Raw genomic sequence first — 15,177 nt, 5'->3', positions numbered from 1 at the left:
GAAGGATAAAGTACTGCCGTCTCCACTTAAATGGGACACACTTCAGTGAAGTATTTCTATAACTGGGACATCTCCCAGAGATACAATTTGGCTGAAAGGGAAAGTGTTCTACTTAATTCTGGGTATCACTGTAACCAAAACCATCCTTCTCCCATTTAAGTTGAAAGCAAAAATTCCAGTTATTTCAGTTATTGCAGAGATGCTGATAAAGTTGAAGAGTGAAGTAAATATGAAAACAGGGGTCTTTATTTGGTTTTGTTTTTTGGGGGGTTTGGGGGCGTTTTGTTGTTTGGTTTTTGTTTGTTTTTTTTGTTTTTTTTTTTTTTAAGACAGAAAGATTCTTTCTGTACTAGGGTCAGATCCAAAAAGAAGCTTGTTCACTTGAAAGATGCTGAAACTTTTAGACAACAGGACCCTGGAACAAAACCCAGAATGCTATGTTAGCCACCTGTGCTGCACTTGAGAGCTAATGTGGAATGGGGTCTGAAACACATAGCATGAAAAATTAATGCAGTTAATGCCAGTGTATTTTTAACCACTTACCAGTAGAAAATATGAAGGTCAGAGTGTTTCTAAAGTGCCATCCGCTGCTTAGGCCTGGTTATTATCCTACAAGTCTGTACAGTCGTGCATCTCTGTCCCTCTGATACTTTTTTCAGCGTAAGTGCAAGGAATCTATTGTTTCAGAGGTGAACAGTGCTCACTCTTCTTTCAAAATATGCAGGAAGCATAGTTTTTTTGAAGCTCTGTCACACTACAACGAAGATTATGAGATTCTTAAAAGTTTATTATTATTATTGTACAGCTGAAAACAATGTTAGATTCCAATACTGTAATAGTTTTTATATAATTTGCATTAAAGATTTGTTAGAGAAGTATGAAGACTCTGTACCAAGAGAAAATGTAGGTTACTGTTCTGTCAACATTCTTTTGTTGCACTTCTGCTATCTCACTAAATTTGATGCTTTTTCCCCCACTGAGTGATATGATTTTGAAAAAAAGTAAAGGAAAATATTTCTCTTCAGAAAACTGTATAAGCTGGTAGTTAATTTTTCAATATGGTTGTGGTTTTTCTCCTCCTCAAGCTGAGAAGACTTCATACCTGTGGTTAGTGCTATGACAATGCTATGATAAGCATTTATGCGCATAAACTACAAGCCTTTTCTCTAGGTGTGCTTAATAATGAAATGCCCTGTTGTTGTGTTGGGTTTGGGTTTTGTTTTTGGTTTTTTTTTTTTTAATATTTTGAGATTGATGTGAGAGTAGAAAGTATCACAGAAGGGCAACTGTAGACTCAAACCCTTAGGAAACTTAGATTCTTTTTTGGTCTTTTTCATATAATAAATTTTCTTCATATTTATGGCTTGTTTTTTTAGAGAAGATTGTTAATTTAATTAGACAAGGAATACCTAAAATAATTTCATTTACTTCAATAAAATTAATATCGCTGGAATGATTGAAATAAGGTTCTGACTCTCAGGACAGACATTTATTTAGGATGATATGTTGCACATTTCAACATTTTAGAATCATGCGCATATTACAGTGAGGCACCTATGCAGAGACTAAATCCCAGTTTTCAGTACTCTTGCGCAATAATGAAACAATAATCATTTTGTTTCCCTCCCTGTCTCAACTGTCATACTTTTTGAGTAGCTGAACATTTATACTTCATGATTAGGTTATTTTCTTTTTGGGAGATAAAGTGTTTGACAGAAGCACAGTGTATTCTACTCTAGTTTGAATTTATTTCAAATATGTACACTTTTGAGGAAAAAATATTGGACAGCAATGGCAAATCAGAGCTCATAATTGATGCAGACAGAGCTCATTAAAGCAAACCTGAAATAGTCTTATCCCAGACTACTCTATAGGTGTGATTCTTTATCTCACACCAGTTTTATACGTTATAGCAATACTGCCAAAAGTTATATCACTGTTGAAGACAACTGTATACTATTAAATAAAGTCAATCCCTATCTTTTCACTGAATAGAACTTCCAGATCATTTGATATCTCCTATGATTTGGTTGATCCAGGTAAACCAGGAGCCTGGCTCTGTGTTACTATGCTATTATTGGAAGACAGGTACCAAAATGGAAAATAACTGAAAATCATCATATGCCCTTTTGACTTCTGCACTTATTTTTTTCCAGGAAAAATACGGTGCAAGAAGGATGATGATGCATGCATAGGTCATGACAGAATACCTACTTGTCACAGGCATGCCATGCACATAGTCCTAAAAGAAGTGAAGCACTTAAAAGTTTATCACAGTTTAGACACAGCATGGTAGCCTGAGAGCAAATAATCTATATGGCAGCATGGCCCAAGACAGAAAGGTTCAAACTCTTACTTCTAAACACCTGGTTCTAAGCGATAGTAAAGTCAAGATCATAAAACTTGGAAATCAAGTGGTTTAATTCTCAAATATCATCACACACATCCTGATGTTTCTGTCATACCTGATAAAAAAACCCCACAGTTGCCACACCTGATTCTTGGCTTCTTTTCATTTACCGGGCTTTTTTGCTTTAACCCCAACAAAGGTTTTAAGTTTCAGGAAAAGTAAAATTTAAAAATAGCAATATGCTAGTAATTAGACCCAGTCAAGGACTTAATTACCTAAAGTAAGGCTCGAGGGAACCTGAAGGACCTAATCTAAAATTATCTTTCAGTTAGCTTTGAGTAACTGTCTACCAATCCATGTGGTAAGTGGATTCCTCCAAAACCCTTAAAAAAATTACCATTGTCCAGTTTACTAAAACCCTATTTCTGTGCATGCCCAGCTCTGCCCTGGCTGAACAGCTTAGGGAACACCTCAGGATTTGGAAACTTAGCATTTTGAAGAGTCAGGGCAGAGCACAGGCCAGCTGCTGCCTTGAGAGAGGGAGGTGGCAGCCAAGGGTACAAGGCAACCAGCTGGGCAGGGCCTGGCAGCCGCCAGCCACAGCCAGGAGCAGGGCAGATGGGGAGCACCCCAGCCCTGGCTGTCAGGCACCCACCTGGGGATGGGGATAGGCAGAGGCCGGGCTGGGACATTATCCCACAGGTGGGAGTCAGGATGAAGCCCAGTGAGGGTACCCAGGGTCAGACATAGCCCCACGACGGCCAGGCTCAGGCGCCATCTCACCAGTCAGGGTGGTGACCAGCAGGGCACACAGCCAGGCCCAGGCATGGCTGCAGTGCAGCTGGAGCTGAAGGCTGGTAAACCTACCAGCTGTCTCCAACAGGGACTGCTGGATCCAGTCTGAGCTGAAATGGGGCTCCTGGGCCCATGGGTGTGGAAGACCCCAGGTGAGGCTGCTCGGGACCACTAAAGCCCATTAGCGCCTCAGGACCTTGATACAAGTTCCCTTGCAGAGACAATGAAGGGAGAGAGTTCATAGAGCTTGCCTTGCTGTATCAGCTGGATTTATCCTTCATGTTGAGTTTTTCTTACTGGCAAGATAAAACAGCTCCCTGCTCAGTGTTCTTGCTTCTGTTTTTGGAAGTGTCTTACTCCCTTAATGTTTCCAACAGCAGGGCTTAAGAGCAGCAGACTGGGCCCTGAAAGTAAGGTATTGTATCACTGTATATGACTGTAGGTAATTCCATTTTTTTTTTTTTTTTTTAATCAATGTCAATGTGGTGGGTTTGTTTTTTCTTTGTAGTGCATTTACTATTTTATAATATGCCTGAGTTTTGCCACATGATTTTTTACTGAATATTTGTGTCCCCCTCAGGACCTACTACAATCACCCAAGCACAGACCTGACAGTAAGTGTGAGGCCAGATCTGCTGTATCTCCCAGTACTGCCCTGGAGGTCACCTAACATGCTGGATTACACAGTTCTTGCTTCTGTGCCACTGTGACACTAGCAGGAGGTGGTAACAGGATTCTTTTACCTTATTTCATGAACACATGAAAATTTTTCTTTCCAAAGAACTAAAAGGCGATCCTTCACGTGTTTCTTTCTTTCTGGTTTATAGTTCTAAGGTTGTGGCAGAGAAGGGGTAAGTTTTAGATGTAGTTTCTTCATCTGAATATCCATCATTCCTTTTTTTATGACACACCTTCTTGTGACCTCCCCCCCCTATATTTTTATATTCTAATTTTCTTTTATCAGCTTGATGATTCTTTTTTTTTTCTAACAAGGAATAATTGAAATTACTTTAAAAAAAAAAGGGGAAAATATATGAAGTGATGATTTGGCCTTTTTAAGATGATGTCCATTCCAATATTCAAACAATCTATGTCTTACTAAACTGAACCTGGTCATCAGCATTAGCTGCAGATCATATTTTTCCCTTAGGGAGTATATCTTTTTTTTCAAGACATATTTCCTAGTTTGTTTATGGTAATATGCAATTTCTGAAGTCAGTAGAGCCAGGACAATTAATACCCTTAGAGCCCATAGTGTGAATACCTGGAGTGAGCACTTGCCTTGAGTCATGCAGTATTTTCCCAACTGTGGTAGGATTGCTGGGTGGCTTTATGCTGTATTGGATTTACATGACAAGATTTTGGTAGTGGGGGAGCTGCACATGTGGCTTCTGTGACAAGAGACCAGGGGCTGCCCCCATGCCAGACAGCACCAGCCAGCTACAAAACAGACCTGCCAAAGCTGAGCCAATTAGTAATGCTGGTAGCATCTCTATGACAGTGTATTTAAGGGTAAAAAAAAAAGTGTGCAGCAGCTGTGAGAGAGGGGAGTGAGAAGAGTATGAGAGAAACAAACTTGCACACACCAAAGCTGGTGAAGAAGGAAGGGGAGAAAGCACTCCATGCACTTGAGCAGACATTGCCCTGCAGCCTTTGGAAGAGACCATGGTGACACAGGTTGGCCCCTCATGGCCCATGGAGGACTGTACTGGAGCAGATGAATTCACACTGCAGTCTGTGAAGGACCCCGTGCCACAGCAGGTGGAGATGCCCTGAAGGAAGCTGCAGCCCATGGAGAGCCCACACAGGAGAGGATTCCTAGCAGGAGCTGTGGCCAGGAGAGGAGCCCATGCAGGAGCAGATTTTCTGGCAATACCTGTGGCGTGGGGGACCCACACTGGAGCAGTCTGTTCATGAAGAACTGCACGTTGTGGAATGGACCCACGCAGGAGCAGTTTGTGAAGGACTGCAGCTCCTGGGAGGGGCCAGTTTTGAAGAAGTTTGAGAAGGACTGTATCCCCTGGGAAGGACCCCATGCTGGAGCACAGGAAAAGCATAAGGAGGAAGGAGCAACAGAAAGGAACTGCTATCACCTGATTACAATCTCTGATCCCCACCCCCCCTGCACTGCTTGGGGGAGGAGGGGTAGAGCAGTCAGGAATCAAGGAGTGAAGTTAAGCCTGCAAAAAGGGAGTGTGGGGGTGGGTGGGCGTTACGGTGTTTTTAATTTTGACTATTACTTACAACCTTACTCTATTTTTGTTTTTTTAACAAATTAATTTTCCCCAAGTTAAGTCTGTTTTGTCAGTGGTTGTAACTGGTAAGCAATCTTCCTGTCTTTATCTCAATCCATGAGGTTGTCCTTCTTATTTTCTCTCCCTGTTCTGCTGATGAGGAGTGACAGAGTGCCTGGGTGGTGTCCAGCAGCCAGCCGAGGTCAACCCACCACACGGGTAAATAATCAAACAACTTAAAACTTGCAACCTAAAATAAAAAGTGATATGAATCACAAACTCTAACATGTGGGCTCAGGATGGTGCCCAAGGATTGCTGGTAGAGGGCAAGCTTTTCCTGCCAAGCAGCCTCTTACTAAACACCACTGCATACTTCCCATAGGAGCTACTTGTGATACTCAGTCTACCATTTAGCTATCATGTACTGAAGTGTGGGGTAGTTACTTACCTTTATCAAAATGCTATGTGCAGTAAAGTAGTAACTTTTTGTTCAAAGATTACCAAGTTCTTGGCTAATATTTAATTTTCATATGACTTTATTCTAGAACACCGAAACCCCCATTCCTGGTCTTAAACTTTACTCCTTTTCTCATTGACATCTCAGTGAAAGACTGCTACCCAGTGCCTGAAAGAATCTTGAAGCAGTTTTCCAACCTACAGTACGTAAGCTGCCCTTTCTAATAAACTTCAAACACGTCTCCTTTTTTACCAAGCTATTTGCCAATTTGTCAGTTTTCCAGTTTACCAATTGGTTTATGTGTCAGGTTTTGTTTCTTAATTTGTTCATTTGTCAATTTGTTAATTGTTTGCCACTTCCACATTACTAAATTGCATTCACATTTTCATTGTAGTGATTGCACTGGGAAAAAAAGTAGATGGTTCAACCCAATACTGTTTTGAAGAGCAGAATATTGACATGTAGTATTTTTAAAAGCTCATGCTATATAGATTTGTAAATATTTTAGACAAGACCTTTTCATTTTTATTCTATATGAAGTTACCCAAATACCCCACACAAGGAATTATTAAATCTATGGCTTCTATATATTTGCATTCCATAACATGATATGCTTCAGCTAGTGAATCATATGCCTCCACAGAAACCGAACTGAATCCATGAACTGACACGACTGTAGCTGTAAGATAGAATACCAAGCTGACAGGAAAGCAGTTTCCCATGAAAGAGCCACTTTGACCTTTAGGAGCAGTAATAACAGCATAAATATTCAAAACAAAAGAGAAAGCATGCTGGAGAAGCAGAATTGTTCCCTGATAGCAGATCAGTCCAGTACTACAGATTCCAAAGTACCGTTTTCTTCTTTTTAAGAATCAACATTCACATCTCCCAACTCCTAAAAATGTTATCTCGAGTTTCTCTCTTATTGTGGCATTATCAAACTAGTCTGCTGAAGGCAGTTTCTTTGCAGAAAACAATTTAAGATTTATTGGACTCAAAAAAGAGAGTTTTACTCTATAGCCCACTAGTTATAGTCCTTGCTGGAAAGAAGAGACATAGCCTCTGATCTCTGTTCCCAGTGCTTGTTGTTCTGTAAAAAAAAATAAAATCCAATAATGTTTAAGTACTGCTGTGACATGTGCTTTTAGTTTCTTCTTGTTATTACTCTTTCCTTCATGTAGTGTCAGTTTATCTGAACACAACTGTTACTTGAACTGTCTTGGCAGAAAACCTGTTTTTCCTCTCATTCTCGACATGATGGTCAATTTGATGACTTAAAACATTGAAACTGAAAATCAAGATGGTTAACTTGATCCTACTTTAATTTGCACCTTCTGATGTCACGGTGTATAACACAGACATGACTGAGATTGTTAGTCTTGGCAGAAACACAGATAATCATAACTTGAAATTCCCCTAGGCATTTGGTTGTGAGGAGATCAAAATGGTATTAAAATGAGGGAATAAAGTGACTGTATGAGGAAGAGTTTGATCTAATTTACTCATTTATTAATGATTCAAGGTTTATTAATTACATCAGGATTAATTACCAGTTACAAAATTTCTATAAAATTAATTTTGTACACTGAAAGTAGACAGAATGACCATGGCAATGTTTGAACGTTCAATATAAGAGAAACTGCAGAACCTGACTAACAATCCTCTATTGTCTCCCCATAAATATTAATTATACTATTACAGGGTTTTTTAAATTTATGTTTTAATACATATATTTTCTTCATCTTCTTTTTGCACCTGCATATAGTTTGATCCATTTTAAAGCATAATAGCATAGAACAAATTACATGTTTTTATCACTTATGTCTTCTTACAAATATTTTTGTAGATTTTTTTATTTGGTTTGTACAAATTCTTAGTTATCTGAACAATAGCCAAGTTACCCAGATATTTCATGCCAACACACAGGCAAACCATGCAGTATAAAAATCTGGTCATTTATATTACATATTTTCCTTTTGCCTGTATATATCAACTTGAAATTCTGTGCTACTAAGTAGAAAATGATAACAAAATTAAGATTTTCTCTAAAAAGAAATATTCAAGAATTTATTCAGACCTGAAAAAATTCAATGAGCATGGTTGCAACCTGCTATGCCAGTATACCATCAACTCTGGCTGGCAGGATTTCACACAGCTACAAAGGAGGGAAAGGTCTGGATTCATCCTCTGAAGTTTTAGGCACCTAACTCAGACTCCAACATTAGGCTCGTAATTGCTTTTCATTAACATTTGAATAGCAACTTCAGAAAGTGGTTTGGTTATGGAGGTTAAATTCTGATGAAATCAATATAAGTGAGGCAGAGAACGGTTTTTATGATCTAAATAGGCAGATTTGAGCCCTGAATGTAGCAGGGCGCTGCAAGGCTATCAGAAAACTCTCATTCACTAGAGGCTGAAGATTTGCAAAAGATTTCTATGGCGTACACATTTGATAATAGAAGACCGAAACATTGCTTCAGCATCCTAACAAGGTAGTTCTTGTGGCACATCAGTTAAGTGCTTCATGTTTCTCTCCTGTGAAATCAATCAAAGCAAGTGTTTCCCTATCATGGGCAAAGTGGCTCCATTTGTGGGAACAAGGAATTGCTTCTTGATTGTGAATACACTGGGTCCTTCTTATTCCCTAATTAATTGGTTTTCATTTCCTGGTCAATAATACATATCCATCTGGAATTTGTACAGAGGACACTTCTTTAATTCTGCACCAATTTTCAGGAAAAAAAATGGTCTAGTACCCTTATCGTAATTGTAGAAATTTTATACTGTATTAGTTTGGTAGATGCTTGATTTTCCATTCCAGAATATATTGAAATTCTTTAAAGACGCACAGTCATACATATTAATCCATCAGATTACTTGTATCATCTGTTTATATTTAATTTATTGCCTTCGCTCACTTCCCTGATGTTTATCGTATGTGCAATTTACTATTTCCCTTTTTAACCTTATATTTTCAATTTCATTTCCAATAACCATAAGTGAGAGAAACACAGCAATGTTAGCAAGAAGTGAGATGAAATTTGGCAGAAGGAGACAATTCATTCAGACATTTAATTATCGTACTTTATGAAGGTGTGGACAAGCTGTCCAACCTGTCAGTCTGCAGTCAAACAGAAATAATCCAATTCCTCAGAAAACGCCTCACAAAGTGGGCCAGTGGGATGAGGAAAACTATTCCCATAATCTCCTTTAGCTTTACGTTCTGTAGACGTATTGTTCAAAATAACACATTTGTGTAAGTGTCTGTCCTGTGGTCATACCTGGTAGGATCTTGGTGGCAGGGTGCTGTAGGGTGACTTGTGAGGAAGGAACCGGGAGCTGCTCTGAAATAAACCTAAACAATCCATTATCTGCCAAGTCTGCCACCAGCCCAAGGAGAATCTAGTGCTGCTGCTCAAACATATCTAAGAGCAGCAGTTGCTGGGAGGATAAGCAAAACAGAGGAGACATGGAAGAGGGGAGGAAAAAGTGATACCGCTACGCATGGATCCAGCAGCATCCCGTTGGTCCTCTTCACCCTAGGTGTCTTGGTGTTGGGGATCCCACCTGAGCTTCTGCTGATTTGAATTTTATGCTCTCCAGAGGACTCCTCATTTACATACAAAGCAAGGGTGGGTACCGTCTGTATCTGCACAAGCTCAATGTGTGACCTGTGGTCACAGAGGGTCCTCATCGGTGGTCGTGAGGGGCGTTACGCAACTGCTGCTGTGCATGGAAGCAGTTGCCTTATGTTACCACAGAAGTTTCTTTCAGGAAGCACTAGCTAGACCTGGCTTCGCCACACCTAAAGCCATTCCATCCTGCACCACTCTGTGGTTACTAAGTTGGGAAAACTGTGGCTCACTGTGCAGCAACGGCTTGTCTCAATCCCTCACCTTGTGGTTATCAAGTTAGGCAACGATGTCTCATTTCGGTTGCTCCCCAATGTGAGCAGAGCAGCTTTACACTAGTTCCGCACTAGGCAATGTTTAAGGCAATTATCAATATATCAGTTCCTTATAGGGCCCCATAATTGAAGAATGATGTGAAAGTCCTTGAAGGTATTCAGAGGAGGGCAATAAAGCTGGTGAAAGGGCTGGAATGAATGTCCTATAAGGAGCAGCTGAGGACTCTGGGTTTGTCTAGTTTGGAGAAAAGGAGGCTGAGGGGCGACCTCATTGCTCTCTGCAGGTTCCTGAGGACAGAAAGTGGAGAGGGAGGTGCAGATCTCTTCTCCCTTGTATCCAGCAAGACGACATATATGAATGATTCAAAGTTGTGTCAGGGGAGGTTCAGACTGGACATTAGGAAGCATTTCTTTATCAAGAGAGTGATCAAACACTGAAACAGACTTCCTAGAGAGGTGGTCGATGCCCCATGCCTGACAGTGTTTAAGAGGCGTTTGGACAATGCCCTTAATAACATACTTTAACTTTTTGGTCAGGCAGTTAGACTAGATGATCATTGTAGGTCACTTCAAACTAGAACTATTCTATTCCATTCTAATCTATTCTATTGTAAATTGAAAAATCAAGCACTGAAAAAAATATTACTAGAATAAAATCACACACTGTAACTTTGAGTCCTGTTGTATGTATGCTTATGTATTACCTCTGTTCTCTTTAGGGTTCCTGTTTCCACAAGATCACTATCTATTTCATACATCTGTTCAATATTTAGCATTCTCCTCATTGTCCATTGTCTGGCCTCCTCCCTCTGGCTCTCTCCTTTACTTTCTCCATAAGATTGAAAGCGTGGTCTGGAGAACAAATTCTTAACTTCCCCAGAAGTGTTTCCACACCACATCGATAGTGTGTTACTGCTTCATAAAAACGAATACATTCAATTTCACATATAGGTACTGTCACCATTTTAGAGAGTGAGAACTTAGACTCTGAGGAACTGGGATTAAAAATATCTGGTTGCAAAACCTTGACCTCATTTTTCATATATTAGCATTAATGGATCTTCATATATTCACAGCACAGCAAATCAACTTTACACCTGTGAACAGTCAATATTGCTATAACTGAAGTGCAACATACTCAGACTATTACGAACACGCACCTATAGAAAGTATCATTGGAGTGATTTATCAAATACAGTGAAACTCAATGGTAGAGGCACAAACAGAATCTAGTTTCCAAACAAACATTCTGTTCCTGTAGATGTAACATCAGCTTTCATGTATTTCAGCTTCTGCAATAAATGAAGCTTGACTCTGTATAGGCAGCAATCTCCCCTTTCCTGTTGACACTCTCCTCCTCTGTTGTGTGTCTCCTTTCTGGCCTTGCCTCTCTTCACCCTTTTTCTCCATGCTCACTCATTCTTTGTGAACTATTTCTTATGTAATCTGGCTCCCAAAACTCCTTGCTTTTACCCATACCTCCTGTCTTTTTCTGCTTTTTCCTTCTTTGCTTCCTTTCTTGCCCTCAACCATCTTTTTATGAATATTTATTATTATTATAATTTCTGACCAAATCTCAGCCAAATTTACTATGGGCTTCAGCCAGTAAAACAAGTATGTACAAAAAGTGGGATTTAGATGTTATTTAGGTGCCTGATTCAAATTCTGAAATCTGCAGTCTGCACCTGGAGAAATCTAAAATGCAAAGAGCCTTTACCGTTTCACTTTCATGTTTTTCTGAACCATATCTTGTGCTGTAGACGTGGGCCCAGCTGATCATAAAAGTGATAAATGGCAAAAAGCAGGGAAATTACTGAGTCTTTTCCTGTGTTGAGGAATGCTGAGTAATGGTGGGTCATACTGACACGAACAGGTTAGTAAAAACAAAAGGCCTGCAGTTCAAAGGAATTATCTGTACTTCTTGGAAACCATACATACATGCATACACAAATGCATATATACAATTGCAGTTCAAAATATCCTCTCAAGTCAGGATGTTACCAAACATTGCAGGTATGCCCATAACAAAAGCATAGCAAAACTACTGATTAATGTGTATATGTATGTCAGAAAAGTTAAGTAGTCAATTAGCAAATTGAGCAATGTGTAACAATGTAATTATATAAGAAGGAAGTTATTCAAATTCAGATTTTAGAACCTGGACGGTTATTACAGCTCCTGGCTGAAGTTTGAACACTTAATATGCTATTCTACTCCATTTTGTTAATTGCCATAGTGTCTGCAGTCAGGAAACCTGAGTGACAATTCTTAATATCTGGCTGTGGCTGAAGAAATGAAGGATTTATATTGATGGGAGGGGTAGACCTTGGTAGAAAAATAACCCAAAAAGTAGTCACTCAAAAATCAATAAAAATAGAAGTGTCAATGTCTTGACAGTATAGCAGAGCTTGAACTTAAAACTGATTGGAATCCAGAAGATAAAATGTCCTCTAGCAATGTCCCCAAGGATTTTATGTAGCATCTATGGCTGCAGTGTGGACTCTAGCTCTCAAAATTCTGTGAAAATGGGTTTCATCCTGTTTCAGAGATCTGACTCCTTTACAGTCCTTCTGCTATTAGGTTATATTGTCAGGATATTAAGTAATTTTAAACCAATGTTCAGGCAATTCTATTACCTATATTCTCCACCAATGATGAAAAAAACCACTTTTTCTTTTAACTTTATTCTGGTTTATTCTTCCAGAATCAGTTTTGGAAATTGAATGAAGATATTTCTTTACCTGGTCTAGTCTTCAGTCTATCTGACTGTTCCCTCAAGAGTTTAAACTCATGATTACTTAAGGATTAGTACTGAAATATACTCTACGATCTGTGTGTTTATCATTTAGAAAATGTGTCTGGTTTCAAAGTGGGAGCTGATAATGCATGAAACTGCCCTTAGCATCCATAGCTTTTCCACTTAGTTAACAGCTAAATACCCAATAAGAGAAGGACTTCTGTGCTCATCAGGCCAGGGGTGATACCTGGATATTCATCTCTCAGTTTTAGACTTCTGTTGAAGAAGTTAACACATACTTCTTCTTCATTCAGTTCTTTTAGAGACTTTGGGATCTTATTCTTAGACCTCCATAGAATAATGAGTCAGAAATTGTTTGTCAGAAAACATTTTATAACTATATTAATTTTCAAAGAAGGTCTAACAAAGGACACAAATCTTTCAGAAATAAAAAGTGATACAAATAATTAAAAGCTAAAAGAAAAAAAAAAAAAAAAAAACAAAAAAACAAAAACAACAAACCGCAAAAGAAATATAATCAATCAAGCTTTGGAGATATTTTGGGGTGGGCGTGAAGCCTGATGTTTACACATGATCACAGCAGAATTCATGGTAACAAATTAGCACTGGACAATTCTTGCTAGGAGAACAGTGGATTGTTATTGAGTTGTCAGTACACAACAATAGTACTCACTAAGATGGAAAAAAAAGCTGCAACTCATCCTTCTGTTTATGTCAGGTTTCAGAGAGTGTTTTCTTTGAAATCTGGAGTTAAAAATGCACTTAAGATCAGTTAAACACATAACAAAGAAAAAGTATCTGCAAATGCAATGGTAGGACACCCATATCGGTAATGCTATGTGTAAGTTCATTTTTGTGAGCAGTGTCAAATATGCAGCTGAAATTAAACCCATAACATACATTTAGAAGAAAAGTGATAGAGGGAAGGAAACCCTGAAGTACTGTGGTTAGTTTCCATTTAGAAATCACAGTGCTATAGGGAAAGTAAAGTAGGAAAGCCAATACTTCTTGATGAGAAATAAAATGGATAGGGTCATGTAATGAAAGCTAAGGCTTGTGTTTATTTAGACTAGTGCCAGTTGGTTAAATGCAGGGTGTCTTTTTAATAGATTACACACTGCCTTTAGCTAATTTGAATTATATTAAGGCAATCGGGTCTTTACTGAGACATAAAAGCAATAAAGTCAACAAGAGCTCCACAGTGGCAGTTATTTCCACTGACTTGAGAAGCTTGCTCTAGAAATATGCAGCTTTTTTAAGGCTTTGGTGATTTTCTGTATCGATAGTGTGGTTTCTACAGAAATTATTGTTTTTCTGGCATACTACGTCTGAAATATAGTTTCTATCAACTCTAAATTTACATATTCAAATGAATGTTGTCAGTGTAAATTTTAGCATTGTGTACAACTACTTACAATAAACTTAAAAAAACTCCACTCAGATAAAACATTTAGTTCATGGAAGCTATATTTTTTGAAGTACCTCTCAGTGCTCCTGGGTAATCAGGAGCCTGGCTTTATCATTTTTTTGTAAAAAAAAAGATCTTCACTACAAAAAATCACCACATTGCTGCACTGCTTCAGGAATGAGCTAAAAACAGAAGAGGCATTCCTGGAAATCCCAGTGATGTCATGCAATACAGCAGCCCAGGCTTTCATAGGAAGACTATTGTATGTAATTCTGGTTTACTTGCTAGTTCTGACAACAGTAAAGATCACGATGCGACAAAAGAAGCTAGCAAAAAGAGATTTTCTTTTTAGCATGAGCAATCTCTAAACAGCATGTGAAGATAGACCCTATCACTATCACTGTACTTCAGACTAGCATGGCTTTCAGTAAGAAAAGTCAGCATTTAAAGGCAAAACACTTTCAACAGATGTTTCTCTGTCCTTATAAAGTGATAGATTTTTCACTTTGATTTGGTCACTGAAACCTTCCATGAATACTGTTTGGCATTTCGGAAGATTATTTTGGCAACAACAGTAATGGCAACAAAAGGAGGTTAGTCAAGGTCTTTTTAGCACTGTTGAATTGCATCTATAAACCAAAATAAATACAGATTATATTTTGAATTAGAAAGCAGAGGAATTCTTTGCAATTCTTTTAACAATGGTTTCAGAAGCTAAATGCAGCTGGGGGGGGGGGGGGGGGGAGGGCAGGGGGCGGGGGAAGAAATGATTCATAGCAGTAGTAGGAAAAAGAAAGCTTGTTCAGTTATGCATGAAGAATGGAGATGGAATGTGGCCAAAGGCGCTGCTTCAGTGGACATGAAAGGAAGAAGAATGAGAAGCTGGGAAATGGTGGAATGGGCAAATAATGCCATTAACAGATAGAGGAGCTTGTGGTCCATAGACATCAAAGCAGAAGTAAAAGTTAATTGTTATTTATTTAATAAAGACTTGCATGAAATGCAAGATTACATGCATCGTAGCTTAGGTAATACAGTACTAAAATAATCTAAACCAAAGCTGTAAGTAAATAATGAAACACTGGAACCTTCAAACAAAATTTGTTTTCACTCACCCACCCTGGTTTCACCTCAGGAGTTCAGAGCAGTTCCTTCAACCACGCTAGTGGTTACTTCTAAGTTTACTGTTATGGTTATTGTTATTTTGTTAGTCACATAAGAAATAAAAGCAATTTTTCAGCAGCAGTGTCAAGTTTCAAGTGTCCCAA

Source organism: Falco punctatus, assembly GCF_963210335.1.
Source record: "Falco punctatus genome assembly, chromosome: 6".
Classification (NCBI taxonomy): domain Eukaryota; kingdom Metazoa; phylum Chordata; class Aves; order Falconiformes; family Falconidae; genus Falco; species Falco punctatus.
The sequence above is the reverse complement of the archived record's forward strand: the minus strand, read 5'-3'. Positions refer to the sequence as shown.